This window comes from Sus scrofa, chromosome 4 (assembly GCF_054392235.1).
Source record: "Sus scrofa isolate SSC_HxYL_T2T_F1_AM1 chromosome 4, Sscrofa_HxYL_maternal_Yorkshire_Landrace_v2.0, whole genome shotgun sequence".
Lineage (NCBI taxonomy): Eukaryota > Metazoa > Chordata > Mammalia > Artiodactyla > Suidae > Sus > Sus scrofa.
The window spans coordinates 2,063,627-2,088,841 of NC_139386.1; the positions used below are offsets into that span (position 1 = coordinate 2,063,627).

Here is a 25,215-nt window from a genome sequence, read left to right on the forward strand (position 1 = left end):
CCTCGGTCCCCTTGTCCCCGTCTCCTTCCCCGCCCCCACCTGAATGATCACACAGATGAGCGTTTCGCTTTTCATTTCCAAGACGTGGCGACAAATGAATAAACAGGTGGCAAAACTGACAGGGCCTCTGTCCCTGACGGGTGTGTCTGTGACTAAAAGTCCCCCGACGGGAGTTTCGCCCAACACAGCTGCCTGCTCCCTGGAACGGCCACGGAGCAAAGCGCCCGCGTGCTAATGAGGACTCTGGCTAATTACTTGCAAAATGATGAAGAAATCGTACCAGGACGATTGATGGGTCTCGGCAGGGAGCCCGGAGGACATCTCTCCAGCCTCCCTTCCTGCTCCTCGCTGGCTGGCAATTTCGCTCCTAGAGGAGGGCCTTGACATTGGTGGCAGGTGGCGGCCGGGCTCCAGGCTCGTCGAAGGCCTGGAGATATCAAGTTTACCTCCCCAGCCCTGAGACCCATGGGCCCCAGACCCAGGGGTCTGTGGCCCCTCCACCCGGCAGGAGCACCTCTGCTGCTCTTGGTTCCAGCAAGTTCTGGAGCTGCATGAAGGCGATTTGCCTTAGGCCTCGGCTGCTTCCCGGAAGGACAACTCTTGCAGCTCGGCGTCTGCCGCCTGCTCTGCTCTTGGCTGGGGAGTGAGGACTGTCCGTAGGGGCTCCTGCAGTGTCACTGAGGTCCTCAGCCAGGCCTGTGCCTCTGGCCGCTCAGGGGTCAGAGAGGGCACAGCTCTGGGGACAGCACCGCCCAGAGCTGCCCAGAAACCCTGGCCCTGGAGGCTGGGCTGCACTGGGAGTCGGGCAGTGGGTGGGCAGGGTGGGTGGCATGTCGCCCACGAGGGGAGGCGGAGCGGGTAGCTTGATGTTTAATTGCACTCCGCACCCTGCAGGGTTTGCTGTGCTCTGTCCCTGTCACGCTGTCACGGAGGAGGACAGGAGTGTCCTCCGGCTTCCCGCTCTGCTCAGGGGCCTTGTCCCCGCTCCCAGGCAGCACAGCTCAGAGCCACTCTCCTGGGAGTGATTGGTCCCGACCTGGCCCTGCTTCCAGAAAGACCTCCTTGTTCCTCTGAGCGACCCTGGAACTTGAACTTTCCTGGACGCGCCCCCTGCCCGGAGCCTGGCAGCCTTTGGCTGACCAGTTAACTGCCGCTCTGCTCCGCCCCCGTAGAGGCGGGCGTGGGGGTGGGAGGGGATCCCACCTTCTCACAGGTGCCAGCACCTTGTCTTCATTGCCAGCTGCTCCCTCTGTCCTGCGAGGTGAGGAGGTGACGGGGTGTCCGCTGAGACTCTGGTTCTGGGTGGGCTGGGAACTGCCCGGTGGGTCTCAAGCTGCGGGTTGATGACACTCGACAGAAGGTTTCCTCAGAGACGCGGCTCTGGGACAATGCCAGTAATCCAGGGGAAAATTCAAAGCATCCCCACGCTCACACCCCACCCGTGCGCACAGGTGAATACACACACACACATGCACACACACACACACACCTCTCTTTCTAATCAGCATCCCAGCTGACAAGCCCTGACGTGGGCTGATTTAAAACCACCCTGTTTGAAGCCATCACTGCAGCGGCTTTTCTCTGATTTTGCTTCTAATTACGAAGCCGCTCAGCGGGAGGCCTCCAGCTGTCCTGCTCGCCCTTCCCAGCTCTAAAAGGCTGTGGCTGTCACAGTCCCCACCCATGACTTCCGTACCGGGGCCCGGGGAACAGCGGTGGGGGCCCAGGGAGCCCTCCAGCCGGCGGAAGCAGAGGGACAGACCTCGTGCCCCTGCTCCCTGGCCCTGCTCTGTCTGACCTCCCAGGGTCTTCCCTGCCGTGTCCCTGGGGATCCCAGCAGCACACGGCGACACAGCCCTGCCTCTGGGGAGCTCTCGTGGCCGCTTGGAGAATCGCAAGAGCGTCCCCTGTAATGAGCGAGGGCGTCACCGTTTGTAAAATGTGTGACAGTCATGGTTCCCCTCATCCCACCGCGTGGACGGGACCCCGGGGGCCAGCCAGATCCAGAAAGTGCCACGTAAACCAGTGAATGTGAGCTCAGAGGTCCCGACGCAGGAGTCTTCCCACCCCCTCATCTGGCCGCCACAGCACACACTCCACAAGCCCCCAGACTCAGGCGCCAGGACCTCCTTTGCTGGGGTGGGCAGCAAACGGGACCGTCGCATCCGTGGGCGGAATGAAGGCTGCCCCAACAATGTCCTCCTGTATTTTTCATCAGTTAACATTTTAAAAAACCTTAAGAAAAGGTGAAATCATTATAGATTCTTAGGACGTTTCCCAGAGAGTGCAGAAGTCCCGTGTCCCCTGGCGCAATCTCCTCCGGGGGCTGCATCTTGCAGGGGCACACAGGACACTGTGCGTGACACTGGGAGGACACCAGTGTCAAAACCCAGCTTGACACTGAATGGAGAGTGGAGTTCTACACCCTCGCATCCCACGTGACCCCACGTGACCCCACGTGACCCACGTAACCCCCACCGACCCAAAGCACATGCCTGCCCACCCCTGGCACCACCTTGACCCCTGGCAACCACTCCTGTTTCTGTCTCTATGACTTTGTCATTTTAAGAATGTTATATTCTTGGTGCAGTGTGTGCCCTTTAGAGGCCAGCTTATTTTGACTCAGCGCAATGTCCCTGGGATCCGTCCAAGCTCTTGCTGCATCAATAACCTGTGTCTTTTTCTTCCTAAGTTGTGTTCCTTGGAGGGCACGGGCCAGAGTTTCTTTAAACTTCCACTTACAGAGGGCCATTTTAGGTGTTTCCGCTTTGGGCAGTTACAGAGATGCTGTAAATAATCGTGTGCTTATCTGTATGGACACAAGTTCTCAGCTCTCTGAGCTAAATGCCCAAGGTTGCAATTGCTGGGGTGTACAGTCAATGTTTGACGACTTTTTTTAGGAACTGCCAAACTCTGCTTCAGGGTATCTGTACTGTTTTACATTCCCACCAAAAGTATTTGAGATGCTCAGCATCCTCGCCAGCATTTGGTGCTCTGTGTGTGTGGACATTGTCTATATAATTTTGCTCTTCTCACAGGTGTGCAGTAGTTTCTCATTGCGGTCTTAATCTGAATTTTGCCAATGGCTAGGGATATTGAGCAGCTCTTTATGTGCTTATTTGCCATCTGTATTCCCTCTTTAGGGAAAAATTTCTTCACCCTTTTGCCATTTTCTAATTGAATTCTTGGTTTCCTTACTGTTAAATTTTAAGGGCTTCTTATGTTTTTAAGAAATGAGTCCTTTATTAAATACGTGTTTCGCCCCAGCCCATAGCTTGCCTTTTCATCCCCTTAACAGAGCTTTTTGCAGAGCCAAAGTTTTTCATTTTGATGAGGTCCAATTTATTGATTTTTTTTTTCTTATATAGGTCATGCCTTTTGTGTCACATCTAAGACCTCTTCACCAAACCATAGGTCTGGGAGTTTTTCTCCTACCAGTTTTTCAAAAGGTCTTAGAGTTTTAAAGTTTGCATTTAAATCTATGATCCATTTTGATGGAGTTTTTGTAAGGCGTTAGGTGTTGAGGAAGTTTTGTTTGGTTGGTTGGTTTTTCGCCCGTGGATATCCAAGCGCTTAGGCACCATCGTTGAAGAGACCATCCTGAGACCGTCCTTCCTCCTGGGAATTGTTTTCGCTTTTTTGTAAAAAACTCAGTTGAGTATATTTGTGAGGGTCTATTTCTGGGTTCGCTCTTCTGTTCCGTTAACCTATGCACCCCTTCCTTCCACCAATACCACACAGTCTTTATTACTGTAGCTACACAACAAGTCTTGACATCTGGAAGACTGATTCCTCTGGTTCATTCTTCTTTTAAAAGTCATTTTAGTTATTCTAATTTATTTAACTTGCCATATAAATTTAATAACGATCTTGTTTATGTCTATAAAAACTTTTCCTGTGATTTTGACAGGAATTTCATTAAACCTGCACGTCAATGTGGGGAGAATTAACATCCTTACTGTGTTGATTCATCCAATCCATGAACATGGTATGTCTCTCCATTTTCTTAAATCATTTTTTATTTCCATATCAGCATTTTGTGACTTTCAGCATACAGTTCCTGTATATGTTCTGCTGGATTTACACCTATTTTTGAGTAATTATAAATAGTTTTGTATTTTTAATCTCAGCACCTCACACCCTACAAAAATTAGATCAAAATGGACCATAGATTTAAATGTAAACTGTAAAACTGTAAGACTTTTTGAAGAACAGGTAGGAGAAAATCTCCCAGACCTATGGCTTGGTGAAGAGTTCTTAGATGTGACCTTGCCGAACACACTCATTTGTTCTGAGAGTTTTGACCTCTCGTCCTTCTCCTCCTCCTTCTCTTTCTCCTTTCCTTCTTTTTCCTTGAGATTCTGCCTTGACATCCTCATGCTATCTATAAATAGATACATTTTTGTTTCTTCCTTTACAATCCACATGTCTTCTGTTTCTTTTTCTTGTCTTATCTCTCTGGCTAGGCCTCTAGTACCATGGCGACCAGCTGTGGTGAGAGTGGACATATCATGGGGATAGTACTCATGCTTCAACCATTAATTACGATACTAGTGGATGTAGATGTTTGATGTAGGGTTTTTTTTTTCCCCTAGGCCTTTTATCAAATTGAGGATGTTCCCTCTACTCCTAGTTTTCTAAGGATTTTCTTTTTATCATAAGTGAGTGTTGAATTTTATTAAAACAAAAAAGCAAGGTTCCTTCCTGAGGCCAGGGAGGGCACAGCATCCACTGGGAAAGTAAGAGCCTGCCTTAGGGTTAAGGAAGGAGGCCTTGAAGACTCCTGGCCTAGGATCTGATGGAGGAGGGTGTAGCCAGGAGGGCGTGCATGGGCAACACACCGATGAGGGTCCTCTGAGTCTTCAAGGGCCCTGGGGTGGGAGAGGGTACAGGGCCAGTAGGGATGGGGAGGCTGCCAGCAAGGGAGAGTGTGGAGGGAGGGGAGTTCAACAGACAGGCTGAGGCCAGACTCGGCCTCCATCAGAGACTATAGGAAGGGCTCTGGCTTTATCCCAGGGACAAGGGTTGGGGGCACAGAGGGGCAGATGTGAGATCAGCTCACAGGACACTGCAGTTTCCAAGGTCCAAGGCAAAGATGGCTTAGGCTATGGAGGTGAACAATGAGGAGAAGTGTGGCTATAAAACCATCTGGGGGTAAACTCCACAGGCTGTGAAGGAGTGAATGCCAGGGTGTTGGCTAGGAGGTGCCATGAGCCTGATCTTTTTGATGAATGCCCTGTTTCCCAGGAAGGCAACATACTAACCCAAGAGACTGCAGCAAAGAGCCACCATGGAACCAAAATTTCCTCGTCCACAGTACCCAGCATATTAAGCCCTGCTTGGCACAGCACCTTATAGCCCAGAGGGTTTTGAACCTCCATCATCTCAGGTTGCCCTGCTCGTGCTCTTCAATGGCCCCACAGTCAGTCTCCCCACCACTCACTCCAGCCCTTGATCTTGTTTGGTTGTTTTGCTCAGGATTCCCTGGACCAGGTCCTCTGGGTCAGGACACTGTGCCTTACCTTGGCCTGACCTCCTGCTTTCCATGTGTTCAATGTTAGGCCAGGCTCAGCTTTGGAGGCCCAGCAAATCTGCTCTGGATTAGCCCGGGTTCTCCTCATCAGAGAAGGGCACGTCTTCAGTCACAACAGGCCCTGTCCCTTCGCATGGTATAGATGCCTCTTTGTTCTGTTTTCATGCCTGCCTTCACAGTGGGTCCGATGCTCCTAAGAGGTAAGAACTGCCACTTCCTTTCTGGGCCCACCATGGACTCCACCGCACTGCTTTGCCAGGGGATGCATTTTTGCTAAACTGGGTCTTATGGAGTTGAAGTGTGTGGCTCAGTGGAGCATCAGGGTCAGGAGAGGCAGAGGAAAGACAGTAAGCTGAACCCAGGTTGGCGGAGAAGCTATGTGGGCTCCCTAAAGCCCAGGAGGGGCAGACTAAGGAACATGTGGGGATTGACAAAGTCAGAGCCTGCCGGAAGATGGTGGTGGCAGGGCATCAGCGGGATCCATGTGTGGTAATCAGAGGGAGGCTGGTGTGGGGGTGGTTACCTGTGTGTTGGGAGGCTGAGGCAGCAGACAGAGGGAGGTGAGGTGACTCACATGCAATAGCTACAGAAGACACTGTGTTCCCTAGGCTTGTGGGGTTGCAGCTCCCAGGAACTCAGAGAAGTGCCTGTGGGCTGGTGTTGGGATCTCCGGGGCAACTCTGCAAGCAAGAGCAGGACTCCAAGCAGCCAGGCTCAGATCCTGGCTCTGCCACTGCCTCTGCTAATGGTGGGCTGTGCTGGGGTGATGCCCACAGGCCCAGCAAAAAGCCCTGGGGTCCTTTCTTCCCACTGTGCCGGGCGCTGGGACTATGTTTGCTAATCCCAGCCCCAGGACTATAGAGCAGAGGAGAGAAGGATGGGCTTGGAGACAAGACACATAGGGAAACCAGTTCTGCATTAACAGGAAAGGAACTGGGGCTAGTTAATTATCTTTTTTTTTTTTTTGCAATGAGTTAAAAACAAACACCCACATCCACCCACCTAAATGAACGTTTCCTCATTTTTGCTCCAGATTTTTAAAAATATAAATGAAATGAACAATTCTGATCAGGATGAAGTCTCCTTCCCTGTCCTCAAGCTTAGATAAAAATTTCTCTCTCAGCTCTGAGGATGAGCTGACAACATTTGTCTTTATATTAACTCCGTTGCGTAGGTATCAATAAAGAATGCGTGCTATTGCCTTTGGGTTTTTCAAGAATCACATAAGAGTGAATAATAAATCAAGACTTACTATGAAGCTGTAATAATTAACATTTTCTCTTGCTGTATGTATTTTGAAACATTTTTTTTTCATTCAGAATATGCCTCTGACGTCTAGCCACATCATTCATTATGTATATAGCTCGCTAACATCTTGTAGCTGTATCAGAATGTATTCAGATGGGCTCCTGATACTTGGATTTATGCTAACTTTCCTGGTTACAAACAACACCCCAGTGAAATTTCCATGTGTTTGTCTTAGCACACTTCTCTTTCAGGTTTCCGTAAGATTCTGCATTCCTCTAAGTGACTTCGACAAGTCAGATGTTTGAACGTCTACATTTTTATTTATTTAAATTTATTTTGAATTTACACACAGTAACAGCCACCCTTTACGTTCAGTTAAATGGGTTTTGACCAATCCTCGTCACATTCAGGAGGTGGGACAATTGCCCCACCCCCTGTTCCTGCCCCTCTGGGGTCAACCCCTTGCCCCCACCTCTACGGCTGAGCAAACACTGGTCTGGTCGCTTCTTTATCCATTTGCCTTTGCTTTGTCTAGGATTTTGTGTGTGGAGTCATGGAGGCTGTGGCATTTGGGGTCTGGCTGTCTTCACTCAGCATCGTGCCTTCGTCTGGTCCTGAGGAGGCCCCCATGGTGTAGACGGACCCAGTGTGCTTATCCTCCAGCCACTGGAGGGTATTTGGGGGCCCCCTGTTTTGGTGATTGACATAAACACTCACGCACAGGTTGAGTGGAAATATAGGTTTTCATTTCTCCTGCGAAGAGACCTCGGCACGGCGCTCCTGGGTCACACCGTAAGTGCACATTTGATGTCTTGGGAAAATGCCAAACTCTGTTGCCAAGTCGCTGCTGTACTGTTTTGCATTCCCACCCGTGATGGGTGAGATGAGACTCCAGGTGCTCTGCATCCTTGCCAGTACTTGGTTTTGTCGGATAAATGCGCAAACACACGCATTTTACTAGCCATGTTTTGTTAACTCTTGGTGGTTTTAATTTTCATTTCTCAGTGGCTGAATGACGTTCATTGTATTTTCATCTGTTTATTTGTCACCAGTATATATTTTTTTTTGGGTAAAATGACTGTTCTGATCACTTGCCTATTTTTACTGGTTTATTAGTTGTCTTCTTATAAAATTATGATAGCTCTTTATTCCTGGGTACATGTTCTTGGTCAGAAGTGATGATTTGCAAATATTTTCTCCTAGATGTCAATACATCTGTTGTGGAAAGAATTTTTCATAGTTTTAATAGACTTTCACAGAGCAAAAATTTCAGTTTTGATGGAAATCCTGCTTAATGTTTTACTTTTTTGTATTACTATTTTAGGGTCATGTCAAAGAAAACTTTGCCAAACTAAGGAGTTGGCAAACTATTTCTGAAAGGGCCAGATAATAAATATTACAGTCATTTTGGACATATGACGTTTGTATCAATTGCATATTCTTGGATGGTTTTTTTCTTGGTGTGCGTATTTTTTTTTACGAGAACTTAAAAATGCAAAGTCACTCCTAGCTCAAGGGCTAGGACCTAACAGACCTCAGGCTGGATCCGACCCTTGGGTGATGGTTGACTCCTAGCCTAATCCAAGGTCACAAAGATTTTCTCCTGTTTTCGTCTAGAAGTTCTGTTCTTTAGATTTCACCTTCAGGCCTGTGATCCCCTCTGAGTGAATTTGTGTGTGGCATGTGAGGTAAGGGTCAAGACTCAGCCTTTGCGCAGCGGTGGCCGTTGTTCCAGCACCGTTCCTAGAAGTGCTCCATCACAAAGGCGAATGCTTTTGCATCTTAGTAAAACTCAGTAAGACTGTATCTGCGTGGGTCAATTTCTGGACTGTCAATTCTGCTCCACGGTTCAGTGCTTTGAAGGGGTTGTTTTCAATATTTCATCCAGTTTTAGCAGAAGAGTTGGTAATTATTGAGGAGCCTGCCATTACTGGAGGCAAAGATACCCTGAATTTACTTACTTTAACCACTGACGGTATTCCATCATATGTGGTTATTTTCCAAACACTCACTGTCACAGACACTAAACAACCAAGTGCATGGCTCCCTATGCACACAGCTGAGGGAGGGCTCAGGACTGGTTCTCAATGGGGCATTGCCATCCCTGCCATCACCCTCTGTCAGAGTGCTTGGTGCTTTTGCAGTGCTGGTGGTCATGGTACCAGCATTAAGGGGTCAGAGACCAGAGGTGCTAGACACCCTGCAATCTTCAGGTCAGTATGCACATGAATAATTGTTCTGCATCTCACACAACTTCTAAATGTCCCATCTGAGCATCCATGCAGGTGAATCTGTTTACCCAACTTATTATGTAAATAAAAATATTTTTGCTCAGATGGAATACAAACTGAACTGTATGCTGAGTTTTCCAGGGATGCAACTACCTTGTAAATAGAAGTGAGATTGGGGTGTGTTTTATCCAGAACTTGCCAAAAGCCCGTCACCATTTCAGCTAACCCTGTCACTGGTGGCCTTTGAACAGTGCCGCCGTAGGGGGTTCTGTATAAACGTCACCCTTCGGATCTGCAGCACTAACCTCTCTTCCAGGCACTACGCGAGGCACCTCTGTCAGCCCGCACTTCCGTCAACGATCGACAGTGATTATATACATCATACGTGTAAGTGTTTTTATTTAGTCTTATTTCGGGATGTGGCAGGCAAAGGGAAGTAGAGACGATTTTTAGCTGAACATTTCAACTGCAAACGTGCTCGTTCTAAGGAAATAAAAGCGTTCCTTCACAGAGGAACCTTCGCTGAAGTCTTTAACTTTGCTGTGCCTGAGCGTGCACGAATTACACACTGTCCCACGATAAATCATTCTCCTTTTCACTCTACTTCGCATCATAGACAGGGCATTATATTGATTTTTTTAAAAAGAATATGTGCTAGTTGGGTCATAATGCCTATGATTTTCATGTCAGGAGAGTAAGGAGGTTTTATACAGTATTTGTAATGAGAAGGGCTTGCTGGGTCTGGAGGGTTAGAAATGGAATTTCCGGAAGAGGCGACGCCCACAGTCTCACCCTCAGGGGCAGGGCTGATCTGCTGTCCGTGGTGCTGAGACAATGCCGGCTTCCTGCTGCACAGCAAGCAGCCTCCCTCCCAGCGTCCACAACCTCATCAGCGCGCTTGCCTGTGATTTGCTTTTGTAACCTGTGTGCGGTGGTACCCATTGTTTAATTCACATTTCCCTGTGCTGCTAAGTGTATAATCTTTCCTTGCCGTTGACCACTTAGGGATCCTCCCTAGTGATTTGAAGCTCATGCCCTTTGTCCATTTTTCTATTGTATTGTTTACTTTATTCTGAAGTGATTGCTACAGGCTATTTAGAAATCTGGACCCTAGTGCTTTTTCTAGGGGCTGCAAATTATTCCACACCTGCTATTGCATTTCTTTTCATTATATTTATCTATTTATTTATTGGGTACCCCAATTTTTCATTTGTTGTTGTTACTTGTACGTAGCCTTTAGGTGTTGCTTTCTCTGGGTCTTGTCTAAGAAATTATTTCTTATTCTTGGGTGGTAATGAAAATATCATGTAGTGGGTTTTGTTTGTTTGTTTGTTTTGGTTTTTAGGGCAGTACCTGTGGCATATGGAAGTTCCCACGCTAGGGGTCAAGTTTGAGCTAGAGCTGCCAGGCGCAGCCACAGCCACAGCAACGCGGGATCCAAGCCCTTTCTGTGATTTGCACGACAGCTCATGGCAATGCCAGATCCTTAATCTGAGGCCAGGGATTGAACTTGCATCCTCATGGATCCTAGTCGGGTTTGTTTCTGCTGATGCTGAGCCACAAAGCGAACTCTTCATATAGTTCTTTTATAAGTTTTAAAGGCTTTTTAGAAAAAATTCTCATTGATGTCTTTAATCACATGGAATTCATTATATTGAATAGAGTAAGGAGGGAATCTAATTATTTTCTTTTCTGATGGGACGTCCCCACATTAAGTCACCCATCCCTTCACCGGTTTCTAACACTCGCTCTGTAATGGGAATTCCACCAATCCCCATCTGTACATTAGCATGTTTCAGGGTTATTCTGCTGGCGTTTTTTTGTTGTTGTTGCTCTATGGATCCAATTGTGATATTTGTAATTCACTGTACCGGTACAGCGCACTTTTATTTATTATGTCCTCATAACACTTCTTGCCTTCTGCTATGCAAGTACCCCCTCCATAAACTTCTTTGTTCAAAATTATTCTTGGACTTTTGCTTTCTCAAATGAATTTTGGAATTGGTTTGTCAATTTTCGCTCGCAGCACCACTGGGACTTTGGGATACTGTTGGATGTATTCATTAATTTGAAGAGAATTATAATCCTTATGATATTAAGTCTGCCCATCCATGAAAATCTCTTCACTTATTCAGATCTTGTATGTCCTTTAATAAATTTTACAATTTTGTGCTTTCTTCATAAACCTCCTTGTGCATCTTTTATTCCATTTGTTCCGAGGTAACCTGGCTTTTGTCATTATTGTGAATGGGATTTTTTTTCGCTATCGCATGTCTCTGCTGTCCTTGGGCATGTGGGAATGCTGTGGGTTTTTAAAATGTGGTTCTATATGCAACTGCTCTGTTTTTATATGGGGATCATGGTATCCAGGATCTCTGATGATTTCCCTTTGCAGCTTTTATCAGCTTTTATCCTGGACGATTGTGGGAGTGGCAAGTAACCACAATTTTCGTGGCTTCCATTGTCCAGCCCGTTGTCTTTCTACAGCACAGAGTGCAGCATCCAGGGGCCCTGAAGGGCAGGACCAACTGCAGTAGGTCACGCCCTGTCCCCTGACGCGACGGACATGCTTCTCCTGTTCACCATCTCTTTCCTTAAATTTAATTTCCCATCGTTAGAGTGGCTTTCTTATAATTAGCACTCCACGCTTTGATTTTAGATTATATACTCACATTTGTATAAATTTCATTTATAGTCCAGTCTTATCCCTTGTTGTTGAGGGCCTTTGCATTTGCTAGAATTGACTGCTATCATATTGCACTTAACGTCTATCATCTTATTTTGATTTTTACTATTCTTCGTTTTTCTTTTTCATCTTTTTCTGCTGTGGTTGGATTGACAACTTTCTCTCTTATGTCTCAGTCAGCTTGGCCATGACTCATTGTGTGTGGGCCATTTTAGTGATTCCTTAAAGTTATAACACAGAATTCACTTTAAAAATTCCAGAAATTATAGAGATAGAATTTTCTTCTTCCTTCTTCATATGACCAAGACCTTTTGGGCTTTAAGCAGTGAACATATCTTCTCTTTAATTATTTGGTAGGGATTTTTTTTGGGGGGGGGCTCCTTTTTTTTTAAAGCATAGAAAGTGGGATTTTTAAAATATAGTTATTACTGAGTTATATTTACAGACATATGTTATCAGTCAATTAACTCTTTTCGTCTCCTAAATTTTAATTCTATTCCCATGTTTTTTTTTCTCCTAGCTAAATTAAATCATTTATAAGTTCTTTCAGTTAGGCTAGGATCAGTAATCTCTCTTAATCTTTGTATATCTGAAAAAAACCTTGACTTTTGTCCTCCTTGAATGGTAGTCTGGCTGGATGTAGAATTCTAGTTTGGGCATTATTTTTCCTCGGCAATTTGAATGAATATTGTTCCTGGAATCCCTTGCGTCTGATAATAAAAGCATCTTCATCTCTTCTCTCCCATAGCTTTTAAGTTTTTTCTTTTGACATTTCGCCATTTCATTACAATCTGTCTTGTAGTGTGTTTGTTTGCATTCATCCTGCTTGGAGGAAATTGTGCTTCTCTTATCTGAAGACATATATTTCTCTGGTTCTAGAATATTTTTGGCTGCAATCTCCATGGATGTTTCCTCTCCAGTTCACTCTATCTCCTTCTGAAACTCACAGGAGACCGAATTGGACTTTCTCCACTCGTCGTCCCAACTTCCACCTCTTTCTTATGTTATGTGCATCCTTTTAAACTGCTGTCTTGGTTTCAAGCTTCACCGTATATTTATACCTGGCGGAGGGTATCCACTGTAATTAACATCTCACGTGATTGAAATAGGAGTAGCGTTTTTCCCACCTCGGTTCAGACGGACACACCGCATCCTGATCCTTGCTCTGGGCTTTGAATCTACGGTCAGGTTCTCTCCACCGTCTTCAGCCACTGAGGTAGAGGTCCCTGGAGATCAAACCATCTTTCTCTGTCTGGCGCGCTCTTTGGTCCATCCCAGGTTCTGGAAGTACTGGTGGAGTAACTGTAGCAGCAGCGGGGGTGGCAGCCTGACTGCAGCGGTTCCTTGTGGCCTGGGCGGCCCCAGTGTGCTGCTGGGCCTCAGTTGACGTGTGTCTATAGGTGAGCACACGTCTGTCACCACAGAGTGCTTCCTACACAACATCTCATCTCATTTTCACAGTGAGCTACAGGTGGGCACAGCTATTTATCCTCCTCTAAGAGTGATAAACTGACCACTGGGAGGCTGGGAGAGTGGCCAAGTTCATGCAGACAGCAGATGGCCAAGTTGGGCTTTGAAGTCACAACCTCAGACCCCAGGACGGAAGTACTTGGCCACGATGGCCCTTAAGTGTCTCCAGAGTCAGAAAGCAAGCAAAGCAGGCATCTAGACGCATGAATATGTTAACTGGACGTCTCTTTCTCTGGAGCTGGTCGTGGACGGGAACCTGCCTTGGAGAGGTTCTCATTCCAAGCGGAAACAGATAAGGGAACATAATTGGAGCACATTGAAACAGCAGGGAGAGCTTCCTGAAGCCCGTGCTACTCGGGCTGAGTCATAGAGATGGGGGAATTACCCGACCAAGGGAGCAAGGTGTGGGTTCCAGGCAGAAGCCTCAGCATTGCGGAGGCTGACCGGGAAGCGGCATCCACTGAGGATGAGTCACTGCAGAAAGCCGACAGTGAGGGACAGCCACTGCGGACAAGGCGGGCACACTGGCAGGAAGGGCCGTTCTCGCCACATCAAGGTTTGGACCATAGGAAACGTAGGGGGAGACAAGGGAGGCTGCCCAGTGTGCAGGGAGACCCACACCCCTCGCTAACAATCAGAGGAGTCGTTTTTACAGAGGTCTGGACACTGAGCTTCCTGAAAACAAAGATTTCAGGTGAGAAAGGACCGTTCCCATTCCATGCAAACACTCAGCATGTTTGAATTTTCTCATTTCAGTAACTGGTGCGCGGAAACCCCCCGACCTGAAGGAAAAGACGCCAGTTCGGGGGCACAAGCCCCGCGCTGAGTACAGGGCCTCCTGGGGACTCGGGCCGCCCTTGACATTTTTTTTTTTTTTCTTTTTTGGCAACATCCCGATTGACAGGGAGGGAAAACGTACGTCAGTAGCAGCAGCTCCTCCAACGTGAAGAAGCACAAATATTAACAAGGGGCTTACGTCGAAGAGAGACGAGACTGTGACTTCATTTAAGCCACCGGGTAAATGCATTTCCTCCCTAATTTCAGCCTTGGGTGCACTGCATCCACTGGCACCGACCTCATGGGTCTCAAGTCACTCTCAAGCATAAAGCTGTTTATCCTTAACTCGGCTGTGGGCTGCAGGGGGCTGGGCTGCACCCTTTGTTTGGGACGGTGGTTTCCAGCGCGGCGGCTGCATCCCACCATCAGACTGGGGGCTGCTTGGGGTGGAGACTAGACCCACCCACTCACTCCTCAGCCCTTCACAGGCCACCTGCCCTGTGCCTGCACGGACAGGGGTGCGGATTCAGAGCTGAATCTGACACGGCCCTGCCTTTGAGCTGAGGGGCTCTATTGCGGTCACAGCCACAGTGATGAGCCTAGTGGGATGTAGCGTGGGGTCTTGAGGGCAAGGCGGGGGCTCTGAGCCAGGAAGTGGGTGCTCTATTTTCTCCCTCCCTCCTGCTGCTTGCTCATTTGCTTGTTCCTTCCTTTGTTCAAAGGAAACCTGGGGAGGGAAGCACACCGTTGGGGAATTCCATGTCCAGGGAGGATGGACACCTGGCCGGCAGAGCGGAACAAGACCTACAGGTCCTCCTCCTCCAGGAAGCCTGCCTTGATGGCTCAGCACCAGCAGCACCCCCTTCTCAGTCTGACTACACTTCCGGGGCCCGGCCGCGCATCTTTCCCACTAAGCCCTGAGGTATCTGACGACAGAAACTGTTTTCTTCCTTTCTCGGGGCTGGGCCCCAGTGGGAACTTGACCATGGCCTTCTGATTTGGGAGGCAGGTCAGGGAAGTGGTGAGACCTGCCCTGGATGCTGGGCCCCGTCAGATGAGTTGGGGAGAGGTGGCCGGAGCAGGCGAGTGACATCCAAGAGATGAGGGCTCTGTCTGTCCCCGAGGGAGGGAGTTGACGGCGGGGTGAGCAGCCTGGGAGAGACAAGACCATGTGCAGCAGGCAGCTGCCGTGGGGTCTGCAGGAGGCGACCTCGCATCTCTGTGCCTTTAAATGGAACCGGAACCGCAAAACCGAGATACCCAGGGCGGGTCGCTGCAAGAGAGAAGGCGGCCACCTCTCTCCCCACAGAACCATCGTCATGGCTTTACGTGCACGGCCCAGTAATGAAGAGAATCTACCAGACCCAATATAATCCGAAATTAAAGAAAAATGGAATGCATTAAAAATGCATTGCCCTGCTAATGGAAGATGTCAGCTCGACAGCCGGCACTGCACACGTCATGCCAGGATCCGGGCGAGGAGGCGCTGCACTGGCAGTGCCTCCTGGCCTCCCTGCTGGCCTGACGGTTCCAAACCACAGAACAAACCCAGGGCTGGGGTGACCCACCTGAGATGACACAGTCTCCCCTCCACCCCAGGGTCCTCCAGCTTCTCGGGAGCCGCCTCCAGGCTGTCAGGCAGTCAGCTTCTCGCTCTGTCCTCAGACACATTCTCTGTGCCCACGGCTCTTACCTGGACAGCCAGGCACCTGCTCTGTGCCCACAGGCTCTTACCTGGGTAGCCATCTCTGCTTCCCACTTCCTCACTCCTCCAGATGGCTGAGACTTATTTCTTAAAGGGCCTCTCTTGGCACCATTCAGATGTCCTGGGAGGAAAATCAGGGTTTGTAGGAGACACTTAGACCCTGGATGGACCTCTCTGGGGCCACGCTGCTGTGCAGGGCCCCCTGGGTTGTTCACTGAGGACAGAATCCCTGAGTGGCCTCTGTGGTCTCCGCTCTGGCCTTCTTCCCTGTTCTGCCCAGGTGGCCCTTCCTGACACCAGAGACGGCATGGGACTCGTGCCTCAGTGGTCGCAGGTCTGCACCTCCTGGTCACAGGGCTGGCTCCGGGGTGAGCATGTGACTTCAGCTCGTCCATCAGTGCGGGCGTCAGCACGGCAGCTGGCTCTTGGAGTAGGTTGTACTCTCCTGATGCGTGTGAAGCTGCAGCCATTTTATGACCACGAGGGATCTGGAGGCATGGCCATGGATCCCGGAGGTCCTGGCTCATCTCGTGAAGCTGGGGGATGAAGCCAGTGTGGCTGGCGGCAGAGCTGAGCGTTGGGGAGAAGCTGAGCCCTCGCTTCTTTTAAGCCCAGGACTTCCTGTTATGTAGAATCTCCCTCCCTCTCGCTCTCTCTCTCACCTGCATCCATCTTTTCTTTCCTTGAGCCAGTTTGAATGATCTCTCTCCCCGACTGCGTCCCCACCTGCTGCAGAAGCGGGCTCCTCAGCTGTGACTGAGTTGGGCCAAGAGGGATGCAATCGGGCCCAGGGGACTTGCCAGCCTGACAAGGGGAGCAGAGAGGAGAGGCAGGGGAGGGTTGCCCGGTGTGAGCTGTCTGGGTGCTCAGATGGAAGGGAGGGCATGGGGGATGAGGGGAAGAGGGCACAGTTGGGAGACAGAGAGAAAAGGGAGCCAGAGACAGGTGGAGAGGGGGGCAGAGACAGAGAAGGGGGAGGGAAAGACCCCTCTAACATCTTGAGCCCTCGCTTCTGCTTTATTCTGTTAGAAATTAGCGGTTAAACGCCGCCCACATTCGAGGGGAGGGGAGTTAGGGCCCACCTCCGGAGGGAGAAGCCTCCAAGAATCTGCAGACAACCCAAGCTGCCCAGGTCAGAGCCAGGGTTTGGTCTGATGCTCCCTGTAGGAGCGCTTCCTCTGGGCCGAGCCCACCCCTCGCAGTGGCTACCCCGCCTGCTGGCCAGGTGCCTCCCCTCACTGGTGGCCCCCTCCAAGTTGTTTCTCTGTGTAGGGGGGCACCAGCTGCCACCTTGCGAGGACCCCAGGCAGCTGTGTGGAGAGGCCCCTGGGGTGAGAGCTGAGGCTCTGTTGGTGACCCACCCTGGATGAAGGTCCTCGGGCCCCGGTCCAGCCGCGGATGAGGCGGCCCTGGCTGAGGTCTTCACAGCAGCCTCACAGCAGGCCCGCAGCCAGCATCGCCCGGCTCAGCCATCTCTGAATTCCTCATCTCAGAAACAACCTGCGGTCGTGGAGCTGGGGAGACACAGGCCTTCCGCTGTCAGCAGGTCAGGCGACTTCTCCAAGGCTCCAGCTTCTGAACATGTCTGTCCGTGTGAACAAGCCTGTGTGTAGCTTGGCTGACGAGATGGTGAAGAAAGAAACCTGCAAAGAGGGCTGAGCACAGCTCCCGGCTGCAGTGAGGGCGCTGGGAGTCGCAGGGTGGCTCTGTCATTGTGTTTGGCAGTCATGTCAGCTGGCAGGGTGACACCCAGGGCACAACAGAGCAGCCACTCTGCTGCCATGACATGTGACCTCTCAGAGGGCTGTGCTGTGCTGTGGCCAACAGCGTGGGGGTAGGCTGAGCACCAGCCGTGCCAGCTCCTAGCTGCACCGGCTTGGATGAGATGCTTACCTTGCTAAGCTGGGCATCCTCAGCCTTAAAAGGGAGCCGGGGAAAGTGACCGGTGGGGTAGTGGCAGGGATTGCATGGACTTGGGTGTGCCGTCTCCATGGCATCTAGCCAGGGGCAAAGGACTGGCATCCTCGGGAGATGCTGAAGGAAGACAAGGATGCCCGGAGCAGAGGACGGGGGCCGGGCCCCCGCAGATGGAGGGCAGCAGGAGCCGTGGGGCATCCTGGGAAAATCCGGAGCTGAGCTCCCAGGAGGCTGATGGGGAGGCTGGGGGAGGGGTGTGGGAAGGAGGCTGCCCTCTGGCCCCCAGGGTGTGGCTCCGGCCTGCAGCAGCTGGACCTGTGGGGACACAGCTCAGTGGTCCCCTCCTCGGGGGGTTGGAGGGGCCAGCTCAGGTGTTGCTTTCCTTTGCAGAACTGAAACGTTCTTTTTTTCTTTTTCTCTTCTATTTTCACTCTGGCCAATTAGTGCATCTCAGGCTGGTGAAAACAAGAAGCACAGAAGAAAGCAATTGAGAGAGGGCACAGAAGCCCCGGCACTGGCTCTGGGTGAGCAGGCGTTCTGCCAAGCGCGGCTCTTCCGCTCTCTTCCGCTCGGCTGTAAGGACAGTGACCACGAGCCTCCCTCCCGGCCCCGCCGCCATCCCCATTGGCTGGGAGCAGGGCAGGCCTGCTGTCTCGCCCTGCTATTCCTTCCGACACGTCCATTCAAGGTGGGCCGCCCAGTGAGGCTGGAGGGCCTGGGGCCGGGCCAGCCGGGGCAATCAGGCGGGAACAGGAGGGACCCCAGAGAGGGGCGGATACTCGGGGCCACAGGCTGGGAAAGGCAGGAATCCTCTGCAGCCCACCCTCCAGCCTCGGCTGCAGTGACTCTGCATTTAAGGGCATCTCAGGGGCCGGGACAGGAGGACGTGCAGACAGAGGCTACACTGGGCAGCAAAGCCCTCCCCGCGGGCAGAGGCTGGCGGCCAGCGGCTGGCAAGCCGCTCTGCTCCCCGGACCTCAGGTGCTGTAGTTCTTAAATGTGGACAATCAAAAAGTTGGAGAAATGACACGTTATGGCATCTAGGAAGTGCCTTGTTTGCAGGAAGCTTTTGGTGCTCGTCCCCTACCTGCCCCCTTCCCTCCCCAGCTCCTGGCCCAGTGCCCGTGCCCGCGGTGCTGAGAGAAGGGATGGAGACGCAGCTCCGCCCGGGAGGACGGGAGCCAGGGCAGAGGAGGCGGGTGAGCCAAGGCAGAGTTATGTGGGGGGTGGGGGTGGGGGGGACGCGGGTTCCCCCCATGAGTTTCTGCGGGATGCTGACCCACCCAGCCCAGCCCTCGGCCTCCAGCACCCCCTCCTGTGGGCAGGGCTTCCTCTGCCCACACCTCCTCCACTCCCTCTCGTCTCCCCTGCGGCTCCTGCTGCAGCCCCTCGGCCTGCCCTGATGGACAACCAGCCGGCACGGGTGAGGCCGCCCTCCTTGCTGGCCGCTGTGACAGTGGGTGTGTAAGTACCCTCCCCAGGGACCCTCTGCTCACGTACGTATGTGACAGCCACTACCCCACCGTGGGCTGTGCACCCCGGGCCACCTCCCATGCTGCATAGTGAGGCTGTCTCGTAACGCAGCCCCTGCTGGCAGGGTCTAGACAGGCTGCCCTACACAGCCCTGCAAACCCTGGCCTAGCCGTGGGCTGACCGGGCCTTGTCACCCCCTACCCCCATCTGCCTGGCCACAGCTCGCTCTGCTGGCCCTGCAACCGTGCTTGTTCCCCAGGCCTGGCTTGCAGGCCGCTGTGAACACCGACAGGAGACTTCAGACACCTGCTTAATCGCAGCTGTGAGCGGCTCCTTCCCAGGCACGGGCTCCAAGCCCAGGCCTTTCTTCTCCAGGCCTGAGGCCCTTGTGTGATGCGTTTGAAGACCGGGCTTTGTCTGGAAGGAGGCACGACCCGTGCCCCAGCCCTGGATGCAGGAACCGCCCAGGCCTCCGGGTTTCTCTTCCTGGAACCCTCCACGGCTCCCTCGTGCTGCTGAGTGGGGATGAGATGGGGCCTTAGGGGGACCTGACCCTGCTCAGCCCTGCTTGTTAAGGGGGACAGCTGCCTCCACCACCGAGAAGGCCGAGGAAGCGCCTCCAGCTCCCACGAGGAGTGGGGCCTCGGGGACATGTGCTCCAGCCTCCGCGTGTCAGCCAGACGCATGCTCCCAGGCTCCGTGGGCAGGACCGGGCAGGGCGAGGCAGGAGGACGGAGGAGGGACCCACTGGACCCAGTGGCTCTCATCTTCTTCTCGTATCAGGCCTCCTGGGGGCCTCCGGTCTTTGTGAAGTCCGCATCTTGATGCTTCAATCCAGAGTCTGAAAGAGGAGAGCTGAGGGGAGAAGACGCTGGTTTACCCCGTCAGTGTGCGCCGACTGGGCGCAAGAGGCCCCCGCACGCCAGCTCCGTGCCCGCCGAGACGCGAACAGAAGGATGGGTGGCTCGTGCTCCCGGCCGTCAGACCCTGAAGCTTGGAAGCAAGAGACTCTGGCACGTCCCCCTCCGCCCAGTGCAGCCACAGCGAGGGGATCCCTGGACGCCAGAGGCTGGAAGCTTCTCCCCCGAACGTCCAGAGGGCCTGTGGCCTGCGGGCACCGTGACCTTGGGCGTCTCAGCTGTGGGAGAACACACTCCTGCCTGGTTGATCTTTTGAGCCGTGGGGTTTGTGGAGTTGTTACGGCGGCGCTAGGAAACGAACCAAACAGCAAAAACCAAGCGTCTTAGAAAACGCCACTGGTCTGAACTTGGACCCCGCAGGGAGGCTGCTGGGCCTGGGGCCGCATCCTCAGTCTGTGACCAGCAACGGGCTTGGGTCCTGGTGCAGGTACGTCAGACGAGGGCTGGAGCCCCAGTCCCACCAGGAGACCAGGCCTGGGCGGGGCCGAGGCCCTGCCCAGGCATGTGCCTGGCCCACTCTGGGCACGCTCGCCCAGCGTCTCACAGCAAAATATTTAGATCAGATGCGGGGAAAGAGAGCAAAGCAGAAAGGACCCTCTTGCATGCCCCCCTCCCGCCTCCAACCACCTTCCGTGCTGGCCGCTCCCCGCTGTCCGTGCTGAGCTGGCCCAGACACGCAAATCCACGTGGATCCTTTCGCAGAGCGTTGAAATGTTTGGATGCGGTGCACAGAGCAGACAGGAGCTGCCTCCTCTTTTTCCTGGTTACTTCCGACTATTCCGGACACGGGGAGGGGTCACCTCCCGTTCCTGATGAGCATTTGGACGGGCTGTGGTTTTCACGAGAGGTGCTTCACATGTTTCTTTGTGACAGGTGACTAGACCTGGGCTGGCTGGCAGGTCGCGGTTTGATAGCACCTGTCCATTGTCCTAATTTACGTTCTCACGGTGGTGGCCTCCTGTGCCCTCACTCTCTGGAACCCGGTAGTATCAGTCTTCATGTTTCCCATGCTCGTGGGGAAAAAAAATGTCTTATCCTGGCTTTAATTCATATTTCCCTGAGTTCTGGTGAAGCTGAGTGTGTCTAATTTCACATGGAGAGTCTGGGCTCTTCTGCCCTGAACCGCCCACATCCTGTGTCATTTACCTCTTATTGTTGCTGGGTGGGTGCTCTTTATATATTACGGGTTTTATCATTTCTATTTAAAGACCCAGAAATATTTTTTTCCATGTTGTTACTGTCTTTTTAACCTTGTTTATGGTGACTTTTTAAAAAAGCTTACACACAAAGATTTTTTTAATGGCCTCAAATATTTCAATATTTTCTTTGATAAGTTCATGTTTTCCCTAGAGGTTTTCTCTGAGTTTTCCTGTATTTGGAGACCTTTATGCTTTTCTCAAAAGCCATAGTTTTAAAAACTGTCTGGAATTTATTTTTAAACATAACCCAAAGTATAGACTTTTTAAAAATTAGAGTGTGGTTGATTGCGGTGCTGTGTCGATGTCTGCTGTCGAGCACAGTGACCCAGTCTCACACAGATGTGCTCTTTTGCTCATGCCGTCTTCCATGCTGTTCTACCCCAAGAGAGCGGGCATTGTTCCCTGTGTCAAAGAGGACATGCAGATGGCCAGCAGGCACATGAAAAAAGGCTCAGCACCCCTCATTATTGGAGAAGTGCGAATGAAAATGACAATAAGGTACCACCTCACGCCGGCCAGAGAGGCCGTCAATAACACGTCTAGATAACAAGCGCTGGAGGGGTGTGGAGAAAAGGGACCCCTCCTGCCCTGCTGGTGGGAAGGAAATTGGTACAGCCCGCGTACACCTCCAGCTAAGTCTGTTCTCCGCTGCCAGTCCTTTCGAAGGCTCACCCTGCCCCTGCGGATGGAGACGGCACCTGCTGCTGGGGTGAATGTCCATGCACACGGGGCTCTCTGTCCCTGCTTCGTCATCTGCTGTTATTTTCAGCACCATCACCACCCGCGGCCTCCTCGTGGTGAAATTCCGCCACGCTCGCCCTTCCATCCCACACATCTCCTTGGGTCTCTCGGCCCTTCCTCGTCTGCTCCGTGTCAACACCGCCCGTGTGTCCCCCGGAGCCCAGGCCGCCCCAGCGCAGTGCCGTCCATGGAATTGGGGGGTGGGGGGTGGGGGTGGGGGGTTCACGAGTGACGGACGCTGCACACAGGGATGAATTTGCGCTCGAAAGAGTGGTTCTGGCAGGATTTTCCTCCCGATTTTGTGAGGAGGGCTCAGATGGCAGAGAATGCTTGTCCCTCGTCACAGGGGCTCTGGGGCCGGGGACTCAGACGTCCCAAGCAAGGGAACCAGCAGCGTCCACGGCCCAGCCCAGCCCCCTGCCGCTCCAGGCCTGCGGGGCTGCTTGTGGGTCGTTCTCTTTGATCAGCCCCACTTTACAGAGGATGCACCTGAAGCTCAGAGTGGTTGGGTGGCTGTTGCCTGGGGAACCGGCTAGAAAACGAAACCCCTGATTCAAACCTGTGCCTGTCAGACGTCTGAGGCTCTTCACCACTGAACAGCCTACTTCGCAGCCCCTGCTCCTGGCCTGGTCAGAGGAGCAGAGCAGAGCACAGTGACATATAAACAGACACGGGAGAGAGGCTGGGGCCTCAGCGGTCGCCAGGCCCGGAGCAGGGCTCTTGTCAGGGGTGCTTGCGAAGGGGAGCGCTTCCGTCTCGGCCTCGGCCCCAGCCTGGGGCCTGCTCCTCTGTCCACAGAATCGGTCTCGTCTCGGACCAGGACGCCCGGCCAGTCTGGAGGGTGTCCTCAGGTGTGGCAGTGCCCTCTGGCCATGTGGCCTCTGGGAGGTGTGGGCAGGTCTGTGAGGGTGATCCGGATGGATGTGTCCTTGGGGCGAGCGAGTGCATCTCCGCGACCCCGGGACCCCCGGGAAGCCAGGGGCGTGAGTTCCCAGGCCTGTGCTGTGTGCACGCGGCGGGCACGGGGCCAGCCCCGGAGACGTTTTTCTCATCTCCTCCCCCCAGTGCCCGGGCTCAGTGACAACCAGCAAGGCCAGTCGTGTGCGATGCCTTCAGGCAAAATCCGATGCAAACCCCATTTCCTCTCTGCCGAGGGAGAGGTCTCACTCCCGCTCTGACTGAAGAGTCTGCTCCTGAAATCAATTTTTCGGCTCCTGCACGGCCCCAAGCCGAAGTGACAGGATGTCTATTGAATCTTGCCCTCGGCATCACACTTATTGGATAAGTGGGGGCCGGATGACTTTCTGTGTCTGCTCTCCTCCTTGCTGACAGGGGCTTCAGTTCAAATGTCACCCAGGGCCTGGCCACGGAGAGGACAGCCGCGCCAGCAGGAGCGGCTCATGATGGCAGGGACGGCTCCCTTCATCACCGATGTCACTGCGCTCAGACCAACGGCCTGACTGACTCCACTGTCCTACACCTGCCCCAGGACCACCGCCACCACCTCCCTGCCCTCTGCCCCCAGCCCGTGCTGTCCTGCCCACCTCCCCTGCCCTCTGCCCCCAGCCCGTGCTGTCCTGCTCACCTCCCCTGCCCTCTGCCCCCAGCCCGGGCTGTCCTGCCCACCTCCCTGCCCTCTGCCCCCAGCCCGGGCTGTCCTGCCCTCTGCCCCCAGCCCGGGCTGTCCTGCCCTCTGCCCCCAGCCCGGGCTGTCCTGCCCACCTCCCTGCCCTCTGCCCCCAGCCCGTGCTGTCCTGCCCTCTGCCCCCAGCCCGGGCTGTCCTGCCCACCTCCCCTGCCCTCTGCCCCCAGCCCGTGCTGTCCTGCCCACCTCCCCTGCCCTCTGCTCCCAGCCCGGGCTGTCCTGCCCACCTCCCTGCCCTCTGCCCGCCCCCCCCCCCCCCCGTGGCATGTGTGTGATCTTGGGGCATCACGACCACCTCCATCCCATCGTCTTCATCTCTAAGGGCTCCTGCCCGCTCTGTCTCTTACTATTTTGTTGTGATCTAACATAGCGTTTCGCTACATCCAGTAACTGAAGAATGAGCAAGGCTGTGATATAGAATGTTGCTCAACAGAAAAAAGAAACGAGCCACTGACGTATATTCAGCAACAACGATGGATGTGCCCCAAACATGCCGAATGGAAAGTCAACCACGAAAGGCTGCAGCGTGTGTGATTCCACCTGACCGAAAACAGGACAGTCGCAATTACTCTGTGGCAGCAGAAACCACACCAGTGGTTGCTTCTGTGGGTAGAGGAGAAGCAACTGCCGACTGGTGTGACAGATGCTTGGGGCTGTGAAAACTGTTCTTTATACACTTGTCAGATCTCTTCAAAGTGAACTCTTAAGGTTTTTACATTTTATTTTATGTCTCTTATTCCTCTATGATAATAATAAAACTAGTCAATACTGGCCTGAAAGTCTCACAGGGAGTTCCCTGTGGTGCCTTGGGTTAAGGACCTGGAGACTAGAGTCTCTACCACAAATTACCCACAGTGGCTAAAATCCAATCAAAAATCACCGGACAAAACAAGTAGAACAATGTGACTCCTGGTCAAGAAAAATCAGTCGGTCAATGGAAACTGAACGGGAGATGGCCCAGGTGCTTGAAGCAACACATAAAGACCTTACAGCAACTATGATAAATTTATGCAGGAAGAGGTCTTCAAAGAATTAAAGGAAATACAGTCTTACGAGTGAACAGGTAGGTAATCTCAGCAAAGGAATGGAAATGTAAAGAATAACCCCGGGAAATACTCGAACTGAAAGTTACAACTGCTGACGTGAAAAAATAGCAGAAGGGACTTTAGAGAAGATTTGAGATGTTGAGACTCAGTGAACTCGAGAGCAGATTGATAGGAATCATCCAAGCTGGAGAACAAAGGAGAAAAAGACAAGAAAAACGCACAGAGCCTCAAGGATACGTGGAATAATACCACGCAGTCTGGCATAGACAGAAAGAAATAGTACTTGGAGAAATAATGACTGAAAACTTCCAAAATTTGGTGAATTTATCATGAACTTTAAAAAACTTGCATTGGAGGGTTTTAAAATATTTAGAAGTAAATGGTACTAAAATTGTTCGAATGTTTGGGGATCAATCTTAATTTTAAATGCATTTAGCAAACCATAAAAAGCAATAAATATGAGTTAAACTTCAGCTCAAGAAGCAAAAAGAAAGCAAAAAAAAATAGGAGAGAATTATAAATATAAAAGCAGACATTTACAAACACAAAATAAAGCAGCCAGATAAAAGTTTTATTTTTGTTTTGTTTTTGTTTCTTTCATAAAGAATAATAAGATAGAACGAT

At 51.9% G+C, this 25,215-nt stretch overlaps 1 long non-coding RNA gene across 7 annotated transcripts; it reads left to right on the forward strand.

Annotated features, from left to right (window-relative positions):
• Positions 1–1,126: 1,126 nt before the first annotated feature.
• On the forward strand, positions 1,127–25,095 carry LOC106507409 (uncharacterized). Of its 7 annotated transcripts, none has more exons than XR_014842900.1 (9): positions 1,127–1,261; positions 5,479–5,733; positions 7,317–7,573; positions 9,329–9,399; positions 14,073–14,185; positions 14,668–14,867; positions 18,012–18,255; positions 18,675–18,766; positions 19,262–21,249. It is a non-coding gene; the product is annotated as an uncharacterized LOC106507409 (long non-coding RNA). The 7 variants fall into 7 exon arrangements; XR_014842899.1 differs by having other exon boundaries at positions 1,150–1,261; positions 19,300–21,378; XR_014842904.1 differs by lacking the exons at positions 7,317–7,573; positions 19,262–21,249 and adding exons at positions 23,233–23,469; positions 23,604–25,095 and having other exon boundaries at positions 1,158–1,261.
• Positions 25,096–25,215: the final 120 nt, after the last annotated feature.